A 14,750-nucleotide genomic window follows, 5' to 3' on the forward strand; every position below is an offset into this window, starting at 1 on the left:
AGCTATAAGAAACTAAAGAAATCCACAAGCGTGTTAGTTGCAGAGATTATGGGCGTTCAGGAAGCTCTCAACTGGTTAAGAGCGGCTTTTATTTTTTTAGTAAATCAGATACTAATATATATTAAGAAGCTATTGCTAAATTGTTTGCTGGAGAGTTACTCCAATTTGGTTCAAAAGGATCATCAAATGTATCAAAATTACAGACATTAATAGTTCTTGTGTCAAAGTAGTTCCTTCTATGTCTGTCCAAAAACCTGCATTCACATACACCGGAGGAACTAGCATCTGCATTGTAGCACCAAAAGATCTTTTCTTTTCTCCTTCCTTAGCTAGAGCATCCGCCACTTAGTTATGTTCCCTGTATACGTTCATGGCCATTACTGCTTTCCACTATGATTGGTTTCAAGTTTTATTGTACTGCTATGGTGAGGCTCTCCAGTAGAGCATCAATTTCAGTGTGTAGCCAGTGGTAAGCTCTTGGTGAAACCAACTACCCAGTCGCCATTGCTGTTCCTAATCACCCCACCCAGTCCCCTAAATCCAGGGTTCCCTGTGCAGGCCCCACCAGTGTTGAGTTTGTAGTACCCTCTATCTGGTGGAATCCATTTTACATGGATGTTTATGCTAGGTTTGGTGAGGTGTAGGTTACTTATGAGTGAAGCGTGTTCATCCGTGGCTTTTGAAAAATTGTCTTTGTTATATAAGGATCCAAATTTTTATTTTATGTGTATATATTTAATATTGAACCATCTATGCCAAAAACAAAAGGGGATGATATCTTTCTAGAGTAGGTAAGAGTTAAATTTTTTGTTTTTAATGTTGTCAAGATTGGCACTGGGGTTGAAAGAGACCGATTGCAATATTTTATCGAACATTTTATTTCTTTGAGGTTACATTATATTTTTCTAAAATAAATGGACAAACAAAGATGATGTGGGGACAAGTCTAATTGCCATTCAAATCCCTGCAAATAAGTCTTGGATATTAAACAAAGAAGGTAGTTTCTTTCTCTTCTGATGAAGGATCTCATCCGTAAGTATTTAATTTTGTTTCTTTCTTTTCTTTTTTTTTGCATGGTCGTTTTGGGGATTTCTTCTGGTGCTGTTATCAATGAGACAACATGCAAACTTGATGGTAACTTACCATTACTGTTAAGACTCCAAATGATGTTATCAGTTCTACTGGAAATTGAGGGAAAGAAGACATCCTTTATCAAGCTCTTGGAGCAAACTTTTCAAATAATTCTTATTTTTTCTTTTATTTTTCTAAAATTCTATATATTTCAATAAGTTTTTGTTTCATAGTTCATAAAAATGAGAATAAAATGCGGGTATGTTGTTTTTGTTGTAATGTTTGTATATTTGCTATGGAACGTTTAGCTCGATTGCTTCACCATCTTTGCCCGGCTAGGGCCATGATCGGTTGCTAACCATTTTCTCTCTTGCTTTTTAGATTCTCATTCATAATATATGCAAATGATCATAGGAAACTATTAACGTTTAAGACATAATTACTTTTATAAACTCTCTTGCTATCAAAATAATATATATACATACATATATATGTATTTGGAGACCATACTACCCAAGTTATCTAAAATGTCATTTCTACTAAGTACTAGACATATGGACGGGACGGACCCGTCGTGCCCAAAACATGAATATATACATATGTCAAAAGAATAATCAATGGCACCTACGGAAAATTTGGATTTGCTCTCAATCGGTGTTTAAATTACTTATTTTAGGAAGAACAATTTATTCAGGAAGCATGAACAGGAACTAAACAGACGTCGGTAAATATTGTCTATGCAAGGCAAAAACAATAATGAAACATCAATGAAATGAGGATTTCTTTTAACCGAATAATAAAAGAAATAATACAAGTTGGCTTACTTTTTACTCATTCATATCATATATGCACAAATGTATTTTACCATATAGTACGGTGTAATGATCAATAACATTAGCAACGTCCGTAGCCTCCGGCGTCCGGGGGGTACCATCTCATGCCGCCATTTTCTTCTCAAGAATTGGTGTCTACCCATACCATATGCCATGCGGGTGAAAGAACCCCAATCTTGGACTATCATCCAAATCATTGTGATGTAATATCATCATAGAGCTCATATAATATGGTCCTTCATAATATACTTATCATAATACTTATCATAACTCATCATGATGCGTACATAGAGGTTTGATAGATAATCATATTTATCGGGGTGACATAAGGTCGTGGACCCCGATTTCATTATATATCATTTAAAGCATTACGCCTCACCTTGAAGGAACAAGCAGGTGAGTGTATATAATGGTTAACATCAATAGATTATAAATAGCATCATTAGCTTTATAGGGACATCGTATCATGGGCTATAGCTTCTTTAGACTTAAACTTGTCATCATCATTAATGTACTCATAACGTATCTCTTATCTCATATAGCTATTCATGAACAAGGGCTCTTAGTTTGCTTGAAGATAGGAAATTCATGAAAATGAGGATTCATGCCATAAGATTTGCCTTGGAAGGAAAGGACTAGCCTCACATACCTTTGTCGTTTAACTATTCTATTGCTTTCGTTCTTCCTTAATGCAAATCGTTTATACCTTCAAGGGAATTCGTATCAACATTCTAAACAATCATAAGAACGTACTTACTAAAGCTAGAGAAAATTGGGCAGCATTTCCTTTGTTTATACTACTTCCTCCATATTCCATATCAACTCCCAAACATTCATAATAGCAATTACCACATCGTATACAATAATCATCATTCACTTGCATTTTTCACATTTCACAATTCCACTTCAATTCTCCATAATCATGACCAAAGTCCATTATCGCGTTCTTGTCTACAATACTTATTCCATGCTCTAAATGTCATTTATAATGTATTTATAACCTCAACATATTCATTTTCATGATTCATTCCAACTACTATCCAACAATGATACTATTCACACATTTATGACCCATTTTCTATATTCTTCTACAATCCAAGTGTTTTAACTTATCAATACTTCAAACGACATGGAAAGATCATGAAACTCACTTTAGATGATGGAGGAATAAGCCTTGAATGGTAATACACCTCTTGCACCAAAACCCTATTTCACCTCTCTTGGGATTTCTTGGTTTGGATGACTTTAATAGGTTTCACACTCTTGATTCTTGTTGGTTTGATGAAGTTGATCATCAATTTCCTTTGAATTCTTGTGGTTGAAGTGTTTGGAGTGTTCTAGAGGCTTCTTGAGTTGTGGAGATTTTGGTTAGACGCGTGGAATTGGCTAAGCATTTTATTCGAACAAATATAGAGCCGCATTATACCTTGGGTGATCTACGGTTGGACATACTGTAGTGGATTTTATATCAATGAACGGCCGTATGTTTGCCCAGCTTTCCGAGACTTGTTCTCGTCAACTCGTTGATCTCCGATCCTTATGGAACCTTCTTAACACTTGTTTAACACCTCAATACCAATCTAAGGGACGTTATAACTCTTCCTCAAAGCATCATTAGCGTCATTAACTCGATACTCGTAATTCTTGTCCGATTATACACGACATATGACTTGCTTTCATTAACAACTTCCTCTCCTTATCTTGAATGTCTTTGGAAATCTTAATTAGGACCTTCAATGCTATTTCTTACTCATCAAAACATCGTGTACGTCATGCCCTTCGCTAGTCTATTCTTGTTGAAGTAGCGAGGGAATTTCTAAGGTGTAACAATCTTTTATTTCTGATGTACTCGTTTTTAATTTGAGTAATAATTGAGAAGGTATCTTTTTAAAAAAAAAAAAAAAAAACGATAACTGTTCAGGTAATTGCAAAATATAGAAATTTAACTATCTTCACACATTTGAACTGAAATCAAATAACACAAGGACAAAAAAATATTGGAATAGCACAACATTAATTTCATAGACCGAAAGTTGCCACTATTTTATCTATTTAATAATATCATTGCACTGAGAGATGACTAAGATAGTAATCAATAAACCTACTAAAAAAACCGAGTATATCACAACTGATTGTACCATGGGCCCGTATAACCTTTGCATGGGTCCAATACTATTTAGCCAAGTAGAAAAGGCCAGCCGCAAGCAAGGCAAGCAAGGTGCAGGCTGAGACTTGCGACTCGAATACCAAGTCAAAGACTATTAACTAGACGTCTTGCAGAGAGATTCTTAACAGAACGTTGAGGCTATTTAACATTTTTGCCTTATATAGACACATCACTCAAAGCTAAAGGTGCTTGCTAAGAAAATTTCTCTGATCTAGTTACTCTCAACAAGGACCTTAGATATTTCGTAGAGCGACTCTCAACGAGGACACTAAGACTGCATTCGAACAAAAAACAATTATTTTTTTTGCCCTGTATAAACAAACCACTCAAAGATGCCTCGTATACCTTCTATTTCCCTTTCATCTTTGTTCAATTTCTCAAATTCTTCACACACAAATCCTGAATGCCAAGGAACTTCACACTTAGCGCAACCAACCTTCTACATTCCGGGCACTCCGATAGAGTAATAACCATCTTTTCACCCGCGCATCCATCAATCAAAAGCGGGGAACAATCCTTAAACGGACAATAGAATATCTCGGACTCCAAAATTATCAGCTCACACAGCGTGTCTCCCCACTTATCGAACACGTTATTAGGCAAAATTAATTGCCTGTTACACCCCGTAACGGAACACAAAATTCAAGAGATGTTCTCTTGGATTTTAGAGCCTATTTACTTAGCCATGTAATCAGAATGATTGCGGCCCAAAATTTTGAACATATCAGTACCTGTAGATTTCTCATCAACACAAATATCACACGTGGAAATGTCAATTGGGCCATCTATATGAACAGATAAATTTGTACTTGTTGTGACTTCCATTGATGCTTAACTAGTAAATTTATCCGTGCTTCGCGCGGTCAAATACAACATTATTAAAAAAACAATCTACCTTATGAAATTTCTTATTTATCTAAACCTTTTTATAATTTACACAAAATATTAAATTACAATTATATATAAGTCAAGACATGCATATGAAAAGATATCCCCTTCTCAAGTATCTTTCTCACATCACTATATAGAGTAGATTTTTGATGAAACAAAAAAACTTAGAATAGAAGAATTGCTTCGCTCAATTTAAGATGACCGATTAGGACATAGGGTAAAAATTTACCCCTACCGAGTATTACACTAAATATAGTTATAGACTTGCATAGTTAAGTGCTCTTTATATTGTTAGTATCATAAAAAACATATTAAGAGAATTGTAAAAGTTAAAGACTCTAACACTAGTACTTTGGTCTACTTGTAGTTTGGAAAAGGAAATACAAGAGAAGAAAAAAGGTCGCATAATATTGGTAAGACATGATTGAGAATTGTTAACATCAATTACTTTGGAGAGAGGAATCAGGCCATCGCTCTACTTGGATTTGTTGCCTTTGTGAAACATTACTTTAGATGTGAGAATTGACTACTCCGTTGACTTTGAAGAGATCTATCATAATGTTCATATAGCGTGTTTTAATATCAATCCTTCAATATTCATGCAAAATAAACATCTTATTATCACCAATAATATTGAAACGCCAATAGAACCGGATAACAATTTGTCTTTTTGCCAATTTTATTCGATCTACAACAATAAAATGGCTACAACAAATTGAACACTCCAGACTAAAAAGATTATACCATTATGCCACTACTACAAACAAAAACATAACACAAAAAATTACATCATACATGTAGAGAAATAAAATGCTACTAATATGAATACAATCGCAACTGAGTGTACTTTTATGCGATAAAGAAAAATATAAATTAGGAAAGAAAAAAAAAAGAGTATTAGAAGGCTGTAAAAATATTTATCATGTACGTGGACCTTGATAGTAACATCATTATTCTATCGTCTTCTCCATATTTTGTTGTTGCCTTTCATCTTTCTTTAAAGTAAAACTCAAGGAACTTGAAATTCCACATGAAATTTTATCAGAGAAGAGTTAGGATTCTTAGCATCAATTAAAGTAAATAGAAAGGCAAAGTTACTTTGAAATTTAAAATTTTACTGAAAGTAAACCAATTCAGTAGTAGGAGACTGAAAGTAAACCAATTCAGTAGTAGGAGCGTTATTTATGCTTCAAAAAGGCAACACATATATATTCATAGGAATCGGGATTAATAGATCAACCCCATGATTTAAACCACTGCAAATTTTGCAAGAACCAATAATAAGTTTAAGAACCCTATATCACATACAGGGGGAAAAAAACAGAGGCAAAACTTCCTCTGATTTAGCATGAATGACGGTTAGCCAAAGAATACTCCACCTGGGCAAAACTTTCTCATTGCATAAAGGATCATATTATTATTTTCATGGCTTTTGGCTTTGTAGTGGAAGGGTAATTAGAAATGGGGTAAAACATAGGGAGGGAAGATGAAGAGTGTGCCGTGGCTAAATAAAATTTACAGAGTATTTATACTCATTCATTTATCACGAGTTAATGAAAATTATAAGAGTTACAATAAGTCATTTTGGCAACGTATGAACCTGTATCATTTTGGCTACGTATGAACCTGTATCATTTTGGCTAATGAAGACCATGTTTTAATAGCATTAACTGTATTAGTGGAGTAATTAAACCTTACTTCAATAAACGTACAATTGTTGAGAATGGAAGAAAAAAATTAAGTTTTTACAAAGAGGTACATAACTGACTAATTAACATAGCACATTTAACATAATTAAGAGAGTTAAATGAGTGACTGTGATTTGTTTTTAATATAGAAAAAACATGGGAAAAATAGAAAAAATGCCAAAAAAGGGAGGAAAAGGATAATTGTGTTTCTACACCGTAGAGAGGTGTCACATCATCTTGTCTATACGTAGTTTTATATTATATATACATTTGGTTTTGCATTAAGCCACAGAATGAATATTAAATGAGGGTTCTGTGACTCTTGAGATTTCAAAGGCAAATAAAGATTTTCTAAATTTGGTGATGGAGAAGACGAAGATTTTTCTTTTTGGGGGCAATTCCTATTTGGTAATTAACTTTTCAACTTCTATGCTAAATCTTTTTATAATGAGAGTTTACAACTCCCGTATAAATATCTTTTTGTACAAATTGTAGATAAGTCTCTTTAAAATGTATGATTTATAATCTTGAAAATAAGACAATTATCTACCATAACAAGTAGAAATGATTTGATGGTATAATTTTTTAACCTCTATTTAAGTAGTTTATATACCCGCATTTTTTTATATTGATAATGCGTATAACTTAAACTCTGAATAATACTTTTACTAGTTAGCTTGGCTACGGAGGAAGCAGAGTACCAAATAATCTATCTATCAATACTATTATATTACAAAAATGCGAAATTCCTATGTGAAATGTTCATATCAACTTTTTTATACCCTTACATGTTGGATGGAATTGTGTATTTCAATTAATTTGTAATTAATTAATTGGATTTTGAAAAGATATGGAAATCCTAAAAGTAAGGGTAATTGAGAGTTTGGGAATGGAATGACTTAAAAAGAGAATGATCTAAATGCATAAGGAAATATTTTGAAAAGATTTGGAGCCAAATATATGGAATTTTTAAAATCTGGAAGAGCTAAAAATAAGAAAACATGATCTAATTAAATTTCAAAAATTGAAGAATTCACCTTGACTCATACAATTGTGCCGTTAATAGAAGGGCAATTTTAAGCCTGGAAATAATATTAGGGCAAATTTGATCCGATAGGAAGTTAAGCCGAAAAATAACATTAGGGGCAACTTATCCAATAGATGAAAGAAGTGCATCTTTGAAACATTTCTAATAAGTTAAGGTCAATTTTGAGTAACAAAATAGCGTGATTAATTAATGATGTTTTAATTTAAAATAACTAAATATTGTTGGAATGTCCAAAGATGATCAATTAAATTAGTCATTTAGAGTTTGTAAGAGCATTTTATATATATATATATATATATATATATATATATATATCTGTGTGTGTGGGTAAAGAGAGAGAGAGAGAGAGAGAGAGAGATGTAATCACATATCACTCATTTATCTATAACTAATGATTTTGATATATAATTTTTTTTGCCTTAGAGAAATAAGTTGATTCAACGAAAAGAAGCAAGATGACAATTTCCATTCAGTGTGTGGGTGAGAGAGAGAGAGAGACATGTAATCACATATCACTCATTTATCTATAACTAATGATTTTGATATATAATATTTTTTGCCTTAGAGAAATAAGTTGATTCAACGAAAAGAAGCAAGATGACTATTTCCATTCATCTCCTAGACTGTTATGAGTTATGACCAAACAAGTATATTTTAAATACTATTTTGGATTGATATATGATAATAACTAGAGGGCAAATTTCAACTCAAGGAACTGCATTTTCTTTTTCTTTTTATTTATTCAAAGATTTTTTAAAATGAGATACTTTAATAGAATACAATTAATTAATTGGAAGAAATTAATATTAGGAAAGGAATATTTGTCTATTTTATTTTATTTTATTTTATTTATATTAGTAATAAGTAGACTTAAAGAATTGTTACAAGAAAATGAAAATAAGAGAGGTAAACTTAATATCATACGTCACAGTGGAGGTGAGTGTGATAGAGCGAAACATGGAGGGAGGTCTCTGAAATTATCCGATCAAAAGATATTAAAACGACACATTGAAGAAAAAAGTATGCACTCGTTTGTTTGAGGTGTGTTTCATGTGTATTCTACGTCAATCAAAATATTTTATATCTAGTCGCAAAGAGGTTATAAGTGTACGCATATTGTTGTTTTGGGTAACAAAATAGAAATGAAGTGAAGCATATTGTTGTTTTGGGTAACAAAATAGAAATGAAGTGAAGCATATTGTTGTTTTGGTTAACAAAATAGAAATGAAGTGAAAAGAAATACAACTTTTCCTTAACAATATTAACGTGATTATTAATATGATGCTTTAATTTAAAATAATTAGATACCATATGAATGTTAAAAAATGATCAATTAAATTAGTCATATAGAATTTGAAATAGTATTATGTTTAATATATAATATATATTATATAAAGAATAAAGGTAATATAACTGCATATCACAATTTTTGGTGTATATATATATGCTGCTTTATCCACGGGAGTCCAATAGCATGAGAATCAAGTGAAGTAGAGACATAAGTGGATTTAAAGAAAAGAAGCAAGACGACTACTTCTATTCCTGATCTGCTTAGATATGTAACTAGAGTTTTCTTTTGCAATTCCTATTTGGTAATTAAGTGTATTTATATATATGTAGTTATTTAGATAGTGATAATAAATATATATATATATATATATATATATATACTATGTTCAAAATACGATTAATATAAATTGTAATTTGTCTTTCCGTATCTAAAACTTTATTATATTCGTGTTGATTTACGAAAATTTATTAATACTTTTAAAAGTTTAGAAGACTTGTTTAAAAGAAAACTATTTTTCTCTCTTTGAGATAAAATAATAGCAATATTTAAGCATCTACGTTGATACTTTCAATTTTAATTCGATTAATTTAGGTGTAAAATACTTATTATTTTTTATCAAATTTTGATTTGGATAATTCTAATTCAAATCATTAAATTAATTTTACATGTTTAAAACGAAACAAAGTAGAAATTGATTTTCTATTTAAATGAAGAAATGCTATTTTTTAAGTTTTGGTAAATATTTTCGGTTTAGCTCATTTTACTTGTCATGTTGTGTTTTGCATGGTTTTTTTTAAGGAAACGTGAATTAAAATTATAATTTGACTAATTCACCTTATTCATTATTTGATCTTCATTTGATATTAATCTCTTTTCACATTTATTAAGATAAGAATAAAAATAAAAAATTAATTAAATTGTATCTTATTTTTTAAATATATATATATTTTAAGTATATTTATTTTAGTAAACATAACAAATAAATGACATGACGGAATAACAAATATAGCAATTAAATATTTTGAAGAAAAGTAATAATATGGGGTCCATGTTTCTTTAGGCAATAATTTCATTTATCCCACTAATGGGTTAATATGCATGTGGCAATGAATCCACTATTATAAGTTAAGGAATTTTGGTAGTTATATTAATATTGTTTGATTTTTTAATATATGGGGTGCATTTTTTAAATATGGGGTCCACTTTTTTTTTTTCATGAGTTTGGAGAGGGTGGGGTCACTTTTTTTTTCATGAGTTTGGAGATATATATATATATTTTTTTTTTTTATATATATATATATATATATCCACCCTTTTTTTTTTTTTTTTTTTTTTGTGTGTGTGTGTGAGAGAGAGAGAGAGAGAGAGACCGATGTATATAGTATATCAAAATATAAATATAATAAAGTATTTGATATTAACTTTTTAGAAGAGTTGGTAATATAAAGTATAAAACGTCATTTTTTTGATTAAATAAAAAAGTGAGTGGGACCACAAAGGATTTTTTTGCCCTTAAATAAAAAAGTGGGACCGAACACGGACGACAATCTTATTTCTAAATACTATTTTCTATATAGTAGTAATAGAAAAGTAATACATATAATTTTTTTATCAAATTTTGATTTGGATAATTCTAATTTAAATTATTATATTAATTTTACATGTTTAAAATGAAACAAAGTAGAACTTTGATTTTCTATTTAAATGAAGAACTTCTATTTTTTAATTTTTAGTAAATATTTTTTGTTTAACTCATTTTACTTGTCATGTTGTTTTTTACACGATTTTTTAAGGAAACGTCAATTAGAATTATAATTTCACTAATTTACCTTATTAATTATTTGATCTCCATTTAATATTATTTTTTCTTTTATGACATTAATCTCTTTTCACATTTATTAGAGTAAGATATTAAAAAAATGAAAAAGAAATTAAATTCTATCTTATTTTAATATATAAGTATTTTAAGTATGTTATTTGTCAACAATAATTTCATTTGCTCCCATTAATGGGTTGATACGCATGTGGCAATTAATCCATCATTATTGATTTAATTGTTTGATTTTTTAATATAGGATGCACTTTTTTTTTTTTAACATTATTTGTTTTTTTAATATGGGATTTTTTTTTTTTAATATTGCTTGATTTTATTAATATGGGGTCCACTTTTTTTTCCGGTGAGTTTGGAGGTGGTGGGTTCCACTTTTTTTTTTTTTTTTTTTTTTTTTAATACTAGTTGGTGTTTATGGGCCCACATTTTTTTTAAATATTAATTGTTGTTTAATATATATGGGGCCCACAATTTTTTTTTTAATATTAGTTGTTGTTTAATATATATGGGCCCCACAGTTTTTTTTTTTAATTGGAATTGACAACGAAAAAGTGAGCCCAACCGGCTCTTCTATATGGTACAAATGTTATGACGACACAATTGAGGTGCGTGTTAAATAATATATTGGGTTGATATATGATACTAACTAAAATTATTGGACTGTTATATTTATGACTAGTGAATTTAGCCACGCATCGCACGGTTGTAAAACCTCCTTAAATCTATAATACTATTAAATTTCAGTAATCTAAATATTAAAATAATCACAAAGTATAGTTTCTGAAACTTAAAGTAAGTTATCATTAGTTTGTCTTTCAAAAGATAAGCTTGAAAAAAGTGTAAATCAATATGTATTTTGGATGCGAAAAACAATGGCCACTAAGTTACATGTTCATTCACATTTCAAGGGAATGAAAAGTGTAAAGACCACAACCCCATGATTACTCATATGATTTCGCGATGTCAATCGTCGATCCCTTTATGATTTGCCTCAAAATTACCAATCAGTTATGTTGTTTTGCATCTCATTATTTTGTACTTTATTCTGTTTTCAATATAGTTTATAATGATGGTTAACTTTCACGGTTCTCAAACTATAAGTTGATATCAAGCAGGATATACATTCAGCTACACTGTAATAGAAGTCCATATACTAAAAGTAAGAAAGATTTATTATAAGAAATATCATGTCAATACTTCCATCTTTTTAAGTTTCCGTTGTCCTGAAACCACCTCTTGTGGAACTGCAGGGTAAGGTTGCGAACAATAGACCTTTTTATGATCTGGTCGTTCCCCGATCTCGCGCATAGCGAAGGATTAGTGCACGACCTATGACTATATATATATATATATATATATATTTAATATATATATAGAGATAAAAATAATAAGAAGAGAAAAAGTTAAATAGAGGGTAATATAGTGTGAGATTCTGATCACTGTGGATGATCTTAATTGTCTAATTGTTGGTTACCTGGACTTTCACCTTATTGGTTAGGAGTTGATTCTCTTGTAATTCCCTCACTTATTCCCTTCGTCTCTCCCTTATATTTACATAAAAATAAAAAAAGATTTTTATCTTTGTCAACAACCAAAAAAAAGAAAAGAAAAAGAAAAGATAAGATGTAAATTAGAACATAGAATCAAGGAATAACTACATATAGTTTTCGTTTGCTAAATAAAATATTAAAGAACCTAAATTAGTAGAGCAATCAAGTAAAGCTAATGCAAAAAGGATTTTATTGGTTTCTCAGAACAAATCTAATCAATAAATTATCATTGTAAAAGAAATTAAAATAAATTCATACAGTAGAATAAAATTATGAATTTAGAGACTGGTCAAAATTACCTCAGATGAAATGCATTCAACATTGAGGTAGATGCTACCAAGTGTATCAAGCTCCTTGATGGAAATGGCATAGCACGAATCACCAAAATTTTAAATACTGAGTAAGAAATAATGGGACATAAGAATGTAAGCTTTTCAACAAAAACATTGACAAACCTTTGCCCGTAAAGTAATGGTTCCATTTGAATTTTCTGCGAAAATAACACAAAAATAAGGTCAAAGATATATTCACTAACACATGAATCTCATAAAACAAATTGTTACTGTGAAAAGTAAAACAGAAAAATTGTACAATGGACCTCATCATCTTTGGAGAATTTCCTGATGCACGTTGAAGCTAAAATGGATGATCATAAATCACAATTCACATATGAATAGCTCGGTAGTATGAATGAAAGGTTGGCTCTTGTCCTTTTATATCATATCTTTAGCATAATAATACACAGTAATAAAAAATTAATTAAAGGGAAGCAAGAAGACCCATAGCGTTTTTTTATCTCCTACCCTTTGCACATTACTATACACACTAATAAAAAATTAATTAAACATAATGTTTAGGGAATATAATAGAGATTATAATCTTTGATTAGCTCTCGCATTACAAAGAATTAAGACAATAATTTCACTTTCCAAATTATGAATACCACATCAATATATATATTAAATTCACAAACAATAAAGTGTGAAATTTAAGAAGAGTAATTAAAAGAAATTAAGAAAGTAGAAGGCATGATTGAAATACTTGAAAGCTGATGGTGGCTTTTCAATTCCCCACTAATATATACATTATTTAATAATTAATACAATAACTTATACAAAATGAATAATAAAGTTGTTGCAAAATTTAATGAAAATTAATACTCAAAAATGGAGAAAAGGGCCTTACAACTTCCTTCATATTATAGTTAACGTTTTCTCTACGGATGAATGTTTAGCTTTCTTTACGGACAAATGAGCATTTAATTGCAATAACTACTCTTTTTATGCTTGTATTGAATTAGGGGTTTTCTCCAATGAATATATTAGATTTTTTTAATAAAACAAAATGAGGTAAAAGCTCAAAAAAATGACAAAAAAGATAAATAGCAATGGTGGCCATAGAGAGGTGCCACATCACTTTGTCTATGCTTAGCTTTATATTATATATAGATATAGATTTAACCATGTAAATTCATGGCACCCAAAACATATTCCTCCTCTTTGGATTTATGAGAATTGAGTTTGTTTGTTGATTCTAATTGAGCTTGGACTTAATTATTTGTTGGATTCTATTTGTACTTAATTCGATAAAATATTTTATTTTTAATAATAGATTAATAGTACTTTTGGTCCTCCAATTGTTGACAGTTATTTTTCTAGTCCATATGATACCCGACTAAGCATATTAAAAAGAGAAAAGACATCATTTCCCCCTGGAACTTGGCAGCAAAACTCACTTTAGCAACTAAACTTAACTGGTAATTATTTACCCCCCTAAACAACTTAACTGATAATTATTTACCCCCTGAAAAAAGTGACGTGGCAAGAAAGTGTACTCAATCTCTTAAAAGCGCGTGGGAGGAAAAAATAAACACTAAAAGTGGTCCCAAGCATGAATGTCATCTTCTAATTGGATGATATATTAAGATTTTCTTAATATTTTATTTTCTATTTTAAATTAACTTTTTCCTTTTCTTTCTTATTCTTTTCCCTTCTCTTTCTGCGTTCTACTTAATGATTCCCACTATTTTTCTTCTTCTTTGTTTCTTTGTATATAGATTTAATTTATGGGTTTGATTTGACACAAATAAAGAGATTAAATTTGTTGAGTTGACTCAAATTCGGCCATTCATTCAAATGCATAAAGTTGACATTTGCATAAAATTGACATTTGCTTTGTTCTTTGTGTTGGTTTCTCTCTAGTGTTGTTAAGGTTTTGTTATTAAGCTCTAGTTACTTTAATTTCTTATTACATATTCAAGGAACAATCTTCTTATCGAAATTACAATTCTTGTCTTCCGGCAAAATATTATTGTTATCAATTGAATGCGCCTTTAATACGAAGAAGAGGGCGGGAAGAAATTTCTTTACTATTGTTATTT

The sequence above is a fragment of the Lycium ferocissimum genome, chromosome 7 (genome assembly GCF_029784015.1).
Source record: "Lycium ferocissimum isolate CSIRO_LF1 chromosome 7, AGI_CSIRO_Lferr_CH_V1, whole genome shotgun sequence".
NCBI lineage: Eukaryota > Viridiplantae > Streptophyta > Magnoliopsida > Solanales > Solanaceae > Lycium > Lycium ferocissimum.